The 13,176-nt window shown below is 38.1% G+C and overlaps 1 long non-coding RNA gene across 1 annotated transcript; it reads right to left on the reverse strand.

Annotated features, from left to right (window-relative positions):
• Positions 1-10,422: 10,422 nt before the first annotated feature.
• LOC134625745 (uncharacterized) lies at positions 10,423-11,289 on the reverse strand. Its single transcript, XR_010093753.2, has 4 exons — positions 11,235-11,289; positions 10,835-10,923; positions 10,570-10,721; positions 10,423-10,457 (listed from the first exon to the last, which is right to left on the reverse strand). It is a non-coding gene; the product is annotated as an uncharacterized LOC134625745 (long non-coding RNA).
• Between the last annotated feature and the right edge of the window lie 1,887 nt (positions 11,290-13,176).

Here is a 13,176-nt window from a genome sequence, read left to right on the forward strand (position 1 = left end):
CACACACACACACACACACACACAGACACACACAAACAGGGAGAGAAAATCAAGTTTCTAGGTCAGTCAAGCAGCCTGGGAGCTGCTAAATTTCAATCCACCAATCAGAGAGGCTGTGTACTTTTTCCCGCCAAAACTGGTGCACCTGTTTTTACACACACGCAGCACAGAGAAAGGATTTGTGCTGTCTACTTTTCATAGTGAGGACTCCCCTCAAACAAATGGCTATAATTTCCTAACCGTAGGGGCTAGAACAGTCATTCTTACACCGTTTTGTTCAGAAGAGATGGGGGAATCTTACAATGTTGACAATTTATCATTAAAATATGAATTATTAAAGATATTTGACTTCTAATGCACCATAACTGAGTAGAGGCGAAGCGAATACTGCCTTGACTTGCCCTCAAACAACGCTTTCTAACTCTAAATCTATTTGGAGTATAGATATCATTCTTTCACCGTAAGAGACAGCAGGCTTTGGTGAACAGTCATGGAAATTTTCAGGTCTCTGTGGAAATCTATCAAAAAGATATGACGAGAGAAAAAAGTGCCTCATTTCCAGAGTTTGAAATCTGAAGAAATCTGAGCGAGGGACAAATTTCCTACCCTCAAACAAACCCAATTCATGGCCAAATGGTAATAGATGAGAAAACAATTCTTGAATTGTGAGCGTCAGGAGTGTCTGAAGATATATTGGCACAAGCCTCATGTCTTAACTTCGCTTCGTTGGGGAGATATGACGATTCGAAAATGCCTCTCATTACAGAAATCATGCGGTGATTTTAAACGAACTCTCCATTGACTTTCTATGGGGATTTTTGAGACTTTGTGTTGGTCTGAGGAGATTTGCCAAAATTCTATAAATCCCACAACAATGATAGTGACATTTTCTGAAAGCCAGCAAAAATACCTACGTTTTGATGTATAATTTGTGTGGGTTGAGTGAAAATTGAGCGAGTAGCAAGAAGTTGTTCGGACATGAAGAGAAAATTGCCAAAGGTACAGTGGCTCACTTAGTACCAAATGCATAGCAACCATAACAACGCATGTATTTTGTGAAAAATCACAAAAATGAAACTCAAAACTTGAAGAGGGATAAGATGAAAATGGTAACAGATATGAAAAAGCTGAATCATTCTAGAATAGCCCAATAATTTGTGAACATTTGAAAATTTGAATGGTTGTTCTAGGCGAAAATATGACAAAGTAGTTAAGTTTCAAAAACAAGCAAGTTTTAGCAGAATTGCGGAAGTTTCCCATTCATTTCAATGGGACAAAATAAAGGAAAAAAGCTTAATATTTTAAAAAGTATAATAGCAGAAAATACCAAAAGTCATTGCCGGAAAGAGCAAAAATAGCAGAATAGTTTAAAATTTGAATGGTGAAAATAGCACAAAAATTGTGGAAGTAGTTCTACGGCGAAAAACGTACGGAAGCAACTTGAAGAATAATAATAAAGTAGAATAATAAAGAATAAAGAGAAACAGGAACTCAATAGTGTGGATGCTTAAAGCATCCACACAATTAAAGAATAAAGAGAAACAGGAACTCAATAGTGTGGATGCCTTTGAAGGCATCCACACAATAAAGAGAAACAGGAACTCAATAGTGTGGAAGCCCTTTTTGGGCATCCACACAATAAAGAGAAACAGAAAAACAATAGTGTGGATGCCTTGAGGCATCCACACAATAAAGAGAAACAGGAACTCAATAGTGTGGATGCCTTTGAAAGCATCCTTTGAAGGCATCCACACAATAAAGAATAAAGAGAAACAGGAACTCAATAGTGTGGATGCCTTTCAAGGCATCCACACAAAGAATAAAGAGAAACAGGAAAACAATAGTGTGGATGCCTGAGGCATCCACACAATAAAGAGAAACAGGAACTCAATAGTGTGAAAGCCCTTTTAGGGCATCCACACAATTTGCATTTCCTGCGAAAATGCAGTGTGGATGCTGTAACGCTGAAGCTGTCTGCTGAAAATAGTTGAAAATAGCTGAAGAAGCTAGAGAAATCAAAGTCAGTGTTTAAATAGTTGTTGAAATTTAATAACGTTGCAGAACAACAAGTTAACAAAAATGTATTAACTTAGCAGAAATGTAATAACTTAGAAGAAACATAACAATTCAGCAGAAATGTTGTAGTTTACCAGAAGCTACAACTTAGCAGAAATGAAATAATTTAGAATAACATAACATAACATAATAATCAAAAGTAGTGTAACCTAGCAAAAATAATATAATTTAGTAGAAAATTAAGAACTTGGCAGAAATATTACAAGTTATCAGAACTGCTTTAATTTTGCAGAAATGTAATAATTAGGCAAAACTGTCAACAGATAACAGCTGAAAAGGCTGAAGTAACCTCAAAGTTACTTGTTTAACTGTTAAAAATTACCAGAAACATTAGAAAAGGAAGAAAATCAGCCAGGAGATAAACTGATGTGGAACAAAACCAAGGTAAAATTGCAGAGTTTACACAGCTGGTGAAATCTAGAAATGGCAAAAAAAAACAAAAACAAAACCCACACAAACAACATTTAGCTAATAAATGCACAAGATGCTGCGGTCAGAGATAAAAACACCCAAAAATAATGTTATTGAAATGCCAAAGAGTGGAAGAAAGCTTAGAAAGTAGAAAAGTAGAACATTCAAATATTTTTAGAAACATATGATACAAAATATTTACTCAGTTGTTTCCAATGATTACAATAATGGCATACAGAAATAAAAATCCCATTTGGGATGAACAGAAAAATATTAATAGAAAATGCAAATCAAATGGATCTAACATCTATACAAACAATTGAAGCATCTGTTGGAATTGTGAACATATCCTTGTTTGCCATGTTTATGTTTATGGCCCTAAGATGCGCAGACACATGATAGGCTATTAACTGCAAAAATATACACATATATAAACAGCAAGTGAGAGAGAAAAATATATCCTCTGATTTGCTGGAGTTTTGTGTAAATACCATTCGGCAAGGATAAACAACATGTTCCAATGCCACGTTAAAATTTTCATAAGCTTCATTTTTTCAATTAGTTTACAGTTTCCTGATTTTATGATAAATATGGTACCAATCTACAAAATACTGTCGAAATGAAGTCCACATTGTGATATCTTTGAGGTGTAGAGAGTCACACAGCTGAACAATCGATGTGCATATTTAAAGAAACAGGGATCAAATAAAGATTATTATTGTGGAATAAATTACAGTGAAAATAATCACTGCTTTGCGTTAAAGAGTGACTTATGATGATGTATTAATTGGGTTAACTTTACCTCTTTTCACATAGTGCTGTGACCAGGATGAAATCCATCATAAAGTAACTAAACAGTAGAACCATTAGCATGAATGTTATGGTTCTACTCTGATCAATACTCAAGTCAGCTGTGTGACCTGATATAAAATGATAAAGAGGAACACATATAAATGGATGTGACCTTTATGAACTTTTCAAAATGAATTTATATGTCTGACCCATTATCTATATATATTAGATCAGATGTGGAAAACCACTGTTAGACCTAGTCTATACTAATGTAGTTACTGACACCCCATACTAAGGCAGGATTCATGCAAACACACATTATTTATTCTCTTAAACATTTTCTTTTTTCACATTTTGAGATTGTGTAATTTCTATAAAGAATATGTGTAGTGGTTCAATAGATATAGTTATTTAAATGTCCATAATAATCACATGATCATTTTTGTACATCCTACAATTCAAGATTTAGAGCTGTGTGTTTGTATGAATTCAGCTTGCTATACTTATAGACTTAGATATATTAATCCACTATTTACCCAAACAAGTTACATTGTTTGGGTTAATAGATTGGGTTTGTCCTACAAAATAATTATTCAACAATAAAAAAAACCCACAAAAAACATCTGCACATTAATCCAGAGTTCAGTTTCATATGTCTGATATTGTTTGTTAAATCTGGTGACACAAACACAGTCAAAAATTCATTGCTAGTGTGACATGTGGTCCTTTTTGCCTTTGACCAATGATATGCTGGTTACTTGGACCAGTGTAGTATTTGCTGTCACAGAGGAATGTTAACCATAAATTCAAAAGACAAAACTGAAAAAAATATGTTAATTGCAAACATGTTTTTGCTTAGTAAAAGGACTGAAATTACATGGAAACTGTCACCTTAAAGCCTCATTGTAAATATCATCACAAACAGATGTTTTCCACACAGTTAACAAAGCTCCACCACATCCGATCACTGCATATAAATCTAAAAGAAAACAAAAACAAATGTAATTAACACAAGGGAAGACTTTTGATTTAATAACTAAGCTTAAAATAAGTGTTACCTTTGAATATTTGTGGGAAAAATCTGATGCTACCCCAAGAATACAAAGCCACACTGGAAATAATGACAGGCTTGCAGCCCTCTGTCTTCCTGGAGTGAGGTGCCTGATCAGTAGCAGTGAGTTGACAGTAGTCGGTGTCTGTAAGAGTGGCCAAACACTGATACTCTGTCCACTTGTGTAGAGTCTAAGAAGCTGGAATGCAGGCACACTGTACGAGCTTGTTCTAAAAAAATACAGAGAAAGGAACATTTTATTTGTGTTAAGGCCTAAAAACTAGAAATAAGTTATAAAATGAACAATGTTGAAATACCTTACAGGTGCTGCAGGCCACATAACCAGAATCCAGAGCAATCTCACACTCACATGATGGTGAGGAAAGACAGGAGCTCTGTGATGAGGTTTGAATGTCTCAGTTGGGACACTGAAGAACTCAGAAGACAGCAATACCTGCACAGAGAGACAGAGTAGAAAAAGCATAGATTTGTAATCCATAATGTGAATTAAAACTCAAAAAGTGTCAACAAGTATAATCATTTGAGTGTGTAATTCTTTATGCAATAAACAGGATTTAAATTAATTAAATGAATTAAAAACAATGACATTTTTATCAAAGATAAAGAATCATACCTCTCTCTGCTCTGAGGATCACTTAGCATCACTGACAGGAAATACAGTTTCCTCAGTGTCAGTCATCATTGATGGTCTCAGAGGTGTGTAGTGTGGCAGCATGATGATGGTCTCCAGATCAGGCAGGGGGTCAGGTGATGGGTGTGTCATCTTCTCCACTGAAGACACTGGTGTGGCAGTACATAAAACAGCAGTCTCCTTGTGGCATGTAGTTATCTGTGCAGTCCAGCACTGATGGATCAGGTTTGGCTCAGCAGTTCATGAAGATGGTGTTAAGATGTTGTTGTTTCAGCTGAGGATGGTGAAGTTCGAAGGTTTTCCCACAAAGGAAACAGGACTGTGTGTGCCCTGTCTGAAAAAATACATCTACAAAACATAAAGTGCTTTTAACACCACCCACCCTCCCCACCCACCCATCTCAGCCCCCAAGTGTCTATGTAATGCTGGTATGGGGTGTCAGTTACTAAATCTAATTAGTGCATCAGAAAGCGCCGGCTACACCAAAAGCCCTCGCTTTCTGATGTCTTTGTTTATTAGCCGCTTTTTCCAGCTGCTCAGAGAACTCTGACTTGGCCTTTATCCACCCAAACCCAAACCCACCCGGATAAAGGCCAAGTCAGAACATGGATGCAGAAACTTTCCATGTACTTCTAAATCAGTTTTTATACATACATCTGTAAGCTGTAAAAATGTTTTGCTCTACATAATGTATCATTATACACATCTGTGGTAGCCTAAATATAGTTTAAAACTTTTAACATTTTTTTTACCTGTAAAACATGATAAGCAAAACCTCATTCATCCCAAAAACATTTGATTCTACAAAATTTACTATAATCAAGAAAATATAATTGTCTGTTATTATTCATGTGACCCATAATAAATACCTGCATTTATCTGGGATTTATCTATTTACTATTTCATATTTGAAAGCACTTTGAGGGGAAGCTCTCGTTTGTTGAGATACATATGTCAGAGTAAAAAAAAGTATCAAAAAAGGAGATGACAATTAACATCCATGAAAAAATGCATTAGTAGATTTAGTCATTTAAAACATGAGAATAAAAAATAAATTATGTCCGTTTAATACTTTTTGCAGCATATTTCAGATCTGAGGTGCATGATAACAGAAAGCAGATCTCCCGGCTCTGCATGAAGTACAGCCATGATTTGGTGAAATGATTAATAACACTGGAATAAGAAAGGGTCTTCTTACAGACAGAGTAGGGAAGACAATATGAAGAAATATGATTTTTCAATGAAAAATCTTTTTCATGCTCTACAATCAGTAAACTCTGTAACAAACATGATCTGTAATTGTTTCAAAACTCACCAGACGACTTCATGATTGGCTGGAGGACAGGACACAAAACACAGGGTTGTGGTAACTGTAATATGTTCTCAGGACACCTGAATAGTGACTTTGCTGTGGCTGAGAAACAAAAATGAGGTCAAGCAGGTTGTTCTTGTCTGTAGTAGCAGAAGTGATCAGCTGTGAATACCCTCTCGACTGAAACTGCTCCAGAATCTGTTTTCTTCCATTCTGTAACTGGTTCTCATTAAAATCACCACACACAATTATTGGGTGACAGTTCATTATTTCAAGTGAATCTAAAAGACTTACCAGGTTTTGCATGAACGGTGCCAAACTGTAGTCTGGAGGTCTGTACACAACAGCAATGAGCGCAGGGAATGGAGCCTGAACCTTTAACACTAAGAACTCAAGATCAGTGACATTATGCAGATACTGTTTTACCTGAACCTGAAAATGATTCCTCAAATACACAACAACTCCACCACCACTTCTGCTGGCCATGTGAGGAAAGTTTGTGTAGGACACGTCTGTTGCGTTTGAACATGGTGTAGCCGTCCAAATGAAGACTGTCTGCAACAAAGGAGCCTTGGAGGTGAGACTCTGTGAGACACAAAACATCTGCTAAACACATTTCATGATGACTCTTGATGTCACTGATGTGAGATGGTAAACCCTCCGTATTGTGATGGATCAGTGTAAGAGTGTCAAGTCTGCTGGCTGTTTCTCTGAGCTGAAGAAGAGGCATCATTTCCTCAACACTGGCTTGTCTCATGGTTTGGAGCGCTGCAGTTACCTCGGGATTGGCGTAAATCTTTTTCTCATCCAAGTCCTGCAAATAGAGTCCACTGAGAGACGTCACCCTGCTGAGAGCAACATAAGCCATACCTGGTTCAAAAATGTTCTTCATTGAAACTACAGCTGTCTGTGTTGTAAGACCCTGGGTTTTGTGAATTGTGCAGGCGAATGCGAGCTTTACAGGAAACTGTCTGCGTACCGCCCCTTTAAACTTCAGATTCTCCTCTGCTCTCTCAATGTAAACTAGATCATCAGATGCTGCATTAGCACTGCGGTTGTTTCTTACAGACTGCCGGTTGTCCATTCTGAGCCCCAGTTTAATTATGTGTCCATCATTTTCAGATCTCACCACCTTTACCAGTATACCAAAAGCACCATTAACCAAACCTTTTAGTGTGTCCAAGTTTCTGGTCAGCATGACTCGGGCTCCTTCAGCAACATTCAGGGTGTCGGGTAAATCATTTCGCCCACCTGTAAATGGTTTGTCTCTTCGTGCCATTCTGCCTGTACGTTTATCCTTCTGGAAATCGTCTGCAGTGATGATTATGATGTTTGAATGAAGCTTCTTGAGCGTATCTGTGTTGTGGGATTCAACATTCTTGTTGGTGGCATAAATGTGTAAGACCTCGATTGGACATTCTTCTGGTGCAGTCACAGCCTGTGACAACAAATCTCTGTCGCACTGAGAAAGCTCATCTGTCTTTTCTTTGACTCTAATCCTGTTCAACATCTCTGCAAAGGCAACATCATCTTTCTGACGCATGATCTCTGTTAGAGTGATCATCTGAAAATGTTCCCGCCATAGGTCAATCTGTTCTGGATCATAAACACAGAGAGGTTTAGACTGTCGCACTGGTGGCAGCTGGTAAAAATCTCCAACAGCTAAAACTGACATTCCACCAAAAGGTCTCTGAGTGCCTTTGATTTGTTTCAGTCTTGCATCCACATAGGCAAAAAGGGGTTTTGAAACCATTGAAATCTCATCAATAACAATAATTTCAGCATTCATAAGCTCAGATCTGACTTCATCCAGTTGGTTACCAAGTCCTTGAATGGGTGGTTTCAGACTCCTGGGTAGTTTCAGTAGGGAATGTAACGTAGAGCCATTGATAGAAAAAGCTGCTGTCCCGGTAAATGACGTCAGTAAAACAGTTGGATTTGATATGTCAGCTTCTTCTGCATTAGCAGGCAGTCTGCTCAGGATCTTTGATGCTTCAGAGTGAATACATTTAATCAGATGTGACTTTCCAGTTCCTGCACCACCGTTGATATAGAAGAAAAATGGATCTGGGTTCAAACCACAAACTCGCTGAATACACCAGTCTCTTATGGCATAGAACACGCAGGCCTGCTTCTGGTTCAGATTCTGATACATTACACGTACCACAGCTGGATCTACTGCAGGTTGTTCTCTGACGGCTCTGATCTCTGTTACAGCATCAGACTGACGACTGTAGTCGGGGACATTCTCCTGTTCGTTCTCATCATCAAAATGTCTCTCAGGAAGATCCTCATCACATTGCAACCTCACAACTTCAGATTCAGGAGCAAGATTACACCATTTATCGATCACAACATCCCTATTTTGTTCAAATTCTTCCAGTGCACTCTCAATATCCTCAGAGTTCTTCTCATACTTGTCTTTATTTCTCTTTACAATCCTTTTCACGGACTCACTGTGGTCTGAACATAGAAGTCGTACAAAACCTGAGTTGTAGAAGGACTGATAGGTTTGGAACCCTTGTGGTTTCAGTTCCTGCTCTGATCTGTGTGGAAGGTAAAGTCTCAACAGTCATCCATAATATTGCTCAGGATCTTTTTCCTGTGAACAGTGGTAATACCTGATTATAGCTGGTTTCCCAGATAGCAAGGAAACATTGAAACAATGTTGAGTCAATATCAGGCGATGTCATTGAACCAACGTTGAGATCTGACGTTGACCCAACGTCACTCTTGCACCCATTTTTAATGTTGAAACAACGTCAGGTTTTGATGTTGAATCAATGTTGAAACCTGACATTGATTCGATGTTATATTTTCTAACACTGTTGACATTGAAACAATGTCAGATTCTGATATTGAAACACTGTTGAGCTATGGTGTTGATTTTCCACCTCTTTTGCACAGTTGCTTTTTATTGAAAAAAAACAAAAAAACAAAAAAGGTCAATAGACATGTATCATTTGCAAAATACTTTATTAAAAGACAAAGTTTCCTATTTACATTTCTATGTTTCACGTCACTTTTTATTATTTACTCCGGGATGGGGATGGATGATGGGCGTCCTGCGTGCCACCCGTATGATCTGGAGCATATCTGAGCCATTTCTGGACTGCTTGAGCAAAGACCAACTCAGACATAGAGTTCGCCCCTACCTGCTGCGCCAGGCCATCTAGGACAAAAATAGACACACACACAAAAAAAACAAAGACAAAAAAAGGGAATTAGAGCACATGAATAAGCTCTTGTTAATTGTCTTCAGCAGGGAGAAAGTATGTAAACTCCTAGGCTGATAAACATGAAAGTCACCAGGCGGAAATCAGCAAACTGCCGCATTTGATTCCCAAAGAGCTATAAGCTGAAAATGTGATATGTCTTAGCATGGTGTGCCGTGTATCCTTTAAAAAAAAAAAGAAAACATGGGTCCTCGGGCTGTACAAAGTGTACAACCCGAGGACAAAACAAGCCGAAGACCAAAGACTCCATCTCCAGATTAACCGGACATGAAAGTCTTGTTATTAAGAAAGACAAAGTAATATAGCAAAAAACAGACATAGGAAATGTGAAACGCACCCAGCACATCAATTGATCCCTTTATTGTTCACTTTAGGCTCATAAAACTACAATAAATGTTAAAACTTACCAAATATGCATCTGCACAGCGCTGTCTCTTTAAATGCCCTTTTTTGCTTTGTCTGGTCCTTGGTTTTTTCCCCTGCCCAGTTGAGTACAGAGGCCAGCTCCTTTGTAATGGCATAAACCATTACACGGCGGACTCGCACCTCCAGTGTGGTCCAGCAGCACCAATCAACGCAAAGCGTCTCACCTATAGACACATTTTAAGAGATGGAATTAGCGTGTCTCATGTCTTAAATGTGTATGCAAGTGCTTGTGTGTTTACTTCATGTAATTGATGATAGAAACATGTCATTTGGTTTTCCCTAAAGCCTGGTTTTCAAGTCATACAAAGAATAAACCAAAGTATTGGCAGTACAATGTATTTCTATTCCCTTTTGTTGGATATTCATTTGTTAGTTCTTGTAACTGCTAAAAGTGTTTACTAGTTTTTGCCTGTCACATATATTTGTTATACCATGTAAACTGTGAAATTCCAAGATTTTCAAACTTGCCTTGTAATAGTGGCCTCACAGAGTCTCTGGAATCTACAGAAAAAAAAATCACAACAAGATGACATTCAGGAGTATAAACTGGTGTTTTGAAGATAAGAGTACAATGACATTGTGATGCAGCTTTAAAGCTTTTTTAAAAGCATACCATCTATAGGGAAGACATCAGACTCTGCATGCTGGGGAGATCGCAAAGCTGTGTCGGTTTGTGCCGGAGTGGCGAAAGGTGCCGGAAGCTGGGTGGGGCATTATGATGGTTGCTATCAGTGGGCTGGGGGGCAGACTGCGGAGTGATGAGGGCTGTTTAGAAAAAGATAATTTTTTAAGTATTTAAGAATACAGACAACTTGTCAAAAAAGTTTCCTCGTGTCAGACACAGATATGTAAACAGACACTAGACAGTATTTTATTACCTGGTATTTTCACTCGAGGGGCCCGGGGAAACCGTTTTTTTGTAGGCTGCTCATCCTCTGAGTCCGTATATGTGTACAGGGGATTTGGTCTAAAGAAAATAAATTAAAAACGGTCTTAAGTAATTGTAAATATGCTTTTGGCATATTGTTTTCTAAAGTTAGTTTGATTTCTAACAACACACACAGGAAACAGAGACGTGCAAGAAGGTACAGTATACAATGAATTTTTGAAGTGCACAAATGTACACGGCTTTGCATGTTTAAAAAGTTTACAAACTTCCACTTTTTGGACTATATTATGTGGTGATATTGCAGTATGCAAGCACCACAGATATGTATAAAAGACAAGATCATAAATTCTTAACAATCAAAGATATGTTTGTGAATAAAAAGGTTTTACTTGTGCTTTCTTTTAAGACTGGTCTGGGTTTCTTCTTCGGACTGAAGGTCAGACGTATCACAGCGTTCACGTGGATATCTCTGAAGACTGCGTTCTGCTTCGTGAAATGTGCCTGGAAATACAAACACAATGTACGGCCAGACATACATTACATGTGGAGAAAAGGTGCAAACGCATAGAAAAATCAGCGGTTTCAAAAATACGCTGGTACGTGTGGACGTAGCCTTATTCATTATTCAAGGCACAAACGGAAAGTCATGTACGCGTGCAACGTACAGTCACGTGGGCATGCTGCGTGAGCTTTCAAACTGAGTCTAAAGTTTTCGTGTGCGAATCGAAGCGAGTGCTCTCCAATCATCAAAAGTAACAAAGTCATTGAACACGTTTATACAGTTAACTTTACGTTTATCAATCATATATCACAGATTTAGAATTTTTTGTAGTACTAAGCAACTACAGAGCGAAAGTCTGGGTCAAGCGCCGAGGCGACGGCAAGAACAAAGGAAACCTCGAAGCGTTAAAGCTAGCTTTGTAAGGGAATATAACGAAGAAATTATGAAACGAAAATGTTTTCTTTGTTGATATACTTTGTTCGCAGTGCAATTTATTTGTTGCCGGATTGTAAGAAGTATAGACACAATTTCGGGCTCCCACATTTTGTGGGAGCAACTTAAATAACTGTAAAAAACTTGTTAATGTACAACATTAACGAGTTTTTTACTGTTATTCAAATGCAAACATGGAAATAACGAGTAGGAAAAAAAATATCATTCAGTCTTACCTTATACTAATTGTGGTGCAGGCCAGTGCAGTGCATGAACTGATGCCTTCTCCGGTCAATTCCGCTGAGAGTAAATCAAATGTCCCGCTCTACTGTACAAGACAATGAATACCTGGAGGGATGTACCAATGTGAGAGGGGTGCAGTGGAATAGTCCAAGTGATCGCTGCTTTAATTTCCCGGTCAACTATACATAAATTGCACGTAGACACGATTTTTTAAAGCTGGTGAACTAGACCAAGTCATTGATAACAAATGAACAATAAATCTACTTTCTCTGGTACTTTATACCCGATCAGTTGCAATGCAATTTAATGCTCAACTACAAATCGATGGTTTTTGATGGTGACCAGAGCCGAATGATCGTCAACTATAAATAGACGTTTTCTCGACGTTGTTGTTGTCACCTGGTCGACTATAAATAGATCAAATATCAATGACAAAAAAACAACGGTGAATCAACATCATTACAACGTCTCTATAGTAAGACCGTCGGTTTACCACAGTATTTCAATGTTGTTACAACATTGGCATTTCAACCCCGACCACATACGACGGTTCGGATGAAAAATCAACATAGATTCAATGTCGTCTTGCTATCTGGGTTATCATTCTTTCGCCTTTGTACAAATCCAAGCTGGTTTAGAAGAGGAAGCACATCTTTTCCTTCATTTGGACCACTCACCAACCGGCACAAGGCAGCAAAATCAGCCAGTGACATTTCCTCATATTCTGGTGTCTCAGGTCTGCATTTGTATTTATCACTCAAACTTGTCATCCAAATATTACAACTGTCGTGTGTTGTGGTTTCCAGATAGCTCATCGGGCGACTCATTTTTACCGGGTTATCATCTGTTGGTACAAATACAACACTGCGGGAACATTTTTTCATTTTTAGGCCACAGACTCGAGTCACACACTCCTGTGCGCTGATTTCTCTCTTTTTTGAATAAGCCTGCATCACAGCTCTCATTTCATCACATTCATTGACCGTGTTCTTTGCAGAGTTGTCAATAACTGTCTTCAGGTATTCAGAGAGGCCAGATTCTTTCTTCGTTATATATTTACAGACGTATTCTATACATGAATAGGCATTCAATATTAACGAGACATCTAAATTAGAGTTCCAGGCTTCAAGCAGGTCTGGGTTGCAATTGTTGAT

The sequence above is a fragment of the Pelmatolapia mariae genome, linkage group LG4 (genome assembly GCF_036321145.2).
Source record: "Pelmatolapia mariae isolate MD_Pm_ZW linkage group LG4, Pm_UMD_F_2, whole genome shotgun sequence".
Lineage (NCBI taxonomy): Eukaryota > Metazoa > Chordata > Actinopteri > Cichliformes > Cichlidae > Pelmatolapia > Pelmatolapia mariae.